The sequence below is a fragment of the Vigna unguiculata genome, chromosome 1, assembly GCF_004118075.2.
Source record: "Vigna unguiculata cultivar IT97K-499-35 chromosome 1, ASM411807v1, whole genome shotgun sequence".
NCBI lineage: Eukaryota > Viridiplantae > Streptophyta > Magnoliopsida > Fabales > Fabaceae > Vigna > Vigna unguiculata.
This window is the reverse complement of record NC_040279.1, coordinates 11761938-11766217: the sequence shown is the minus strand read 5'-3', so window position 1 is coordinate 11766217 and position 4280 is coordinate 11761938. Positions and strand designations below refer to the sequence as shown.

The window sequence follows — 4280 nt, the reverse complement described above, 5'->3', positions numbered from 1 at the left end:
TGCTGCAAATCCAACAACTACGGGAAGCCAATGAAGTATTCAGTGATGTGAATGTTGCACCTCATATGGATACTTAAACTACTTCACAACACTATTCACTCACATGCCTTACTTCTCATTTTTCTCTCTCTCACGTACTCCACCACATGTCTAAAAAATAGGACACTATTTTCCTATACCTCCATGCACACCACCACATGGCTCCCTATGTTTGCCACTCAAACCTTCTCTTCAATAATAATCACTTTTTCAGAGAATCTCATACTATTTCTTATATTTGCAGGTGGCAGAGACATTTCCAATCAAACCATTATTGTGAATACTATCAAAAAAGGATGCATTATTTTCAATAGTAATGTGCAGAAGCATAATTGATTTAATTTGACCACAGAAGCGTGAATTTGTAATAGTATGATGGCAGGTGCAGTGCAGGAATCGCGCAGAATCGAAAAAATGTAAGAACAAAACGTGCTGGGGGTGCACGATTTTAAACTAGAAAACGTGTGGGGGGCACGTTTTCTAGTAGAAAACGTGTGGGGGGTGCATGTTTTCTTAAAAAATTAATTTTTTTTTACTTTTCACACCCCCTGACCCCTCCTTTTGCACACCAACCGACTCCAATTCATTGTAGTTACTAAAACGCCTATATATTCAACCACACTACCATTGTTTCTCTTATCAAAAGTTCTCTGCATACAAGCTTCACATCTGCAATTTTCTGATCTATTTTTGGATCTAAAAAATTCCGGTGTAACCTTCCATACCAACCTGTTCAGAATGAGTTCCTGGAATTATGGAGGATCTTCTTCGTCTAATCCAATTGATGACGAACCTATCATTCCAGACATTGTCGAAGACTTTACTTCCGATGATTTTGAGGAAGACAATGCAGACAATCAAGAAATTGTCCCAATTCCTCCTATGGATTACAATCCCTATGGGGAAGTCCAACTACAAGAAGCCATGCAATTCGATTCTAAAGAAGCAACGGTGTATGCCATCAAACATTATCACATCACTAATGGATACAGCTTCAATGTGGTAGAATCAAAACCGCATCTTTATGTTGCACGATGCATCCATTACAACAATGGATGTCAATGGCGTCTGAGGGCCAGTTATAGTAAAATCCGACATCATTGGGAAATCAAGTCCATTGATGGTACACATACGTGTTTGTCTACATTAATGTCACAAGATCACTGCAACCTAGATTCCACCCAAATTGCTTCAATTGTTTTTCATTTGGTCCGCACAAATCCAAGCATTCGCATCAAAAGCTTGGTCGCTGACATCAAAAGTCGTTACGGATACACAGTCACATATAGAAGAGCATGGATTGCGAAGGAGAAAGCAATAACAATGGAGTATGGTGATTGGGACCAATCTTATAATGAAGTTCCCAGATGGTTACTAGCTGCCCAGCAAACCAATCCTGGGACAATTTTTCAACTTTCCGGTCCTCCAGTTAATATTGATGCTGAGGATGGAAGTTCCACATACATTATGGAACGTTGCTTCTGGGCATTTGGACCTTGCATTGAAGGTTTTAAGTATTGTAAACCTGTTGTTCAAGTGGATGGAACCTTTTTAACAGGCAGATATCATGCCACCTTGCTAACTGCAATTGCTCAGGATGGAAATAGAAACATATTTCCTTTGGCATTTGCAATAGTAGAAGGTGAGACAAAGGAGGCATTGATTTGGTTTTTTCAACTACTGTGAGAGCATGTAACTCCTCAGCCAAATCTCTGCCTAATTACTGATAGAGGCAAGGGAATTTTGTCAGCCCTACGATCGGAAGAAGTTGACTGGGAATCAGACAATCTTCACTCTGTTTACTGCATACGTCATCTGGGTTCCAACTTCAACAATCGCTTCAAAAATTCCGATCTCAAGAAACAATTCATTAACTTGGGTAAGACGTTTTCCTAACTTTAAATTCCAGATGCACAAAATATTTCCCATACATAATACTTTTTCATTTCATTTTATATTTCTTTTTCACAGCTTATGAAGTCAAACAACCTATCGTGCAAGCAAAACTTTCAGCTATGAGGTCCCAATACCCACAAGCAGTAGCTTGGATTGATAAAATCCCCTTACATAAGTGGTCTCAGGCTTATGATGGGGGGCGCATGTACACGCACATGACAACAAACTTGGCGGAGTGCATGAACTCTGTGCTAAAGGGGGCTCGCTCATTACCTATCTGTGCACTTTTGAAAATTACATTTCAAAACATAAATGCCTGGTTTGTTGAACGCGGCTTAAAGGCAGACTCTATGTTAAGAGCTGGACATCAATATCTAGAAGATGTCACAACCTTGCTCCAACAAAATCAAAAGAAATCTGCATATTGTCATGTTCAACGCTACGATCGAGATAATTCAGAATTCGAGGTGCAAGAGATATCGAGCCCCCATTACTATCGGCCAAAACCAATCTCATTCACTGTCAGATTAAACGATTGGTGGTGTGATTGTGGTCACTTCCAAGCTAGTCGATTACCCTGTCAGCACGTCATAGCTGTTTGTTCTTTTGGTCACATGCCACTTTCAAATTTTATCGATCCAGTTTACACCCTTGATAACATAAATAAGGCTTATCAAGTCCAATTCCACCCCCTGCGAAATGAGGACTATTGGTCAACATATACAGGTCCTAATTTCACTCTAGACCCCCAAACTAGGCGTAAGGCTTCCGGACGACCTCCAAGGACTAGGATCCATAACGAAATGGATCAACCCGTTACGGATAAGCCAAAAAAATGCTCTTATTGTCGCACTGAGGGTCATCATAGGGGACAATGTCCATTTCGTCAATAAGTTGTACATTTTTTATTTCAATTAATTTAATTGTCAATGTTTTTTTCTTCTTTCTACAATGTCAAAACTAAGACAATTTTCTATGAACATTAATATTTCTTATGCCTTCATCAACTACAAGTTCAAATACTTTATTCTTTTATGGACCAACAAAATTTATCAAATGAGAACAAATTATTATGCTCGCCTATGTATCCAATTCAAATTTAACAACTTTGTTTTTCAAAATTCGCAATGTAATCGATTACAATACCATTGTAATCGATTACACTTCACTCGAACAAATGCATTAACCATGTAATCGATTACACTTCGTCTGTAATCGATTACATTACACCCAGAAAACTGCAACACATGCAGTAATCGATTACAGTATGGGGTAATCGATTACTCATCTAAAAACGTGCTCCCCCCCAACGATTTCCTTCCAATGTCGTTCCGCCCCCACACGATTTTCTTTAAATGTCGTCCACCCCCCGCACGATTTCCCCTCTGACCACGCTGACCCACAGAAACGTATGGGGGCTACACGATTTCTTCTTACGAAAACGTGCACCCCCAGAACGTTTTGCCTACTTCCGTAATTTTTAAAAAATTTGTCCATATCCGTAATAAACCCATGCCATTTGCCTACAATAGAAAAAAAACCCATTTTTATGTGTTGTTATTTTCATTAGATTTGATTTTTGGTCAAAAACTTATAGCGCTTTTAATTGTCATTATTTACCCCAAAAAACCATCACTTTATACAATGAAATAAATGGTAGTTACTGCGGCAGTTCACTTGAAACCACCATGATATACTTTGTGTCAGTAAGATCTATGATGGTTTTTGAAACCGCCACACACTTAAATTTTGGTTGTTAAAATCGCCACATTATACAAAAATAATCGACACAATTTACACCATTTTTTGTAGTGATATTAGACTTAATTCTTTTTGTTGCGGGGAATCACCAATATTATATCCCTAGATATATCCTTAATTATGATGATCATATTGTTATACAAGAGTACTATGTTTCTAATAACCACAAAATATCATATAGTGAAATTACTATGTTTTGAATTCTAATTGGATGGATGTGTAGAACTCACAACTGGGACTCCTAATACATTATATTATCTTTAAACATATTAAAGATGGAGTTAGAAATCTCAAAAAATACATAGAAAAATTTAGAAAAAAATTTATAAAATAAAATTCAATTAATATAAATTCTATTTATAATCTATCTTTTTAAAAACTAGAAACCCCAAACTTTTAAGTCCTCATAATATTTGTTTACAACATCTTACAATACTACTACAATTTACTCCATATAATTTGAACTTTTAAATAAATGATTAAATATGTTTTTTTAATTCTTTTTCTATTTCGAGATAACTATTTAAAAAGAACATAAATATCTATTTATAAAAGGATTATTGTTAATTTTTGTTAAGCAATAC

General features: G+C 36.6%; 1 pseudogene; it reads left to right on the top strand.

The window, feature by feature from the left end:
• The first annotated feature begins 1007 nt into the window (after positions 1 to 1007).
• On the top strand, positions 1008 to 2828 carry LOC114188240 (annotated as a pseudogene).
• Positions 2829 to 4280: the final 1452 nt, after the last annotated feature.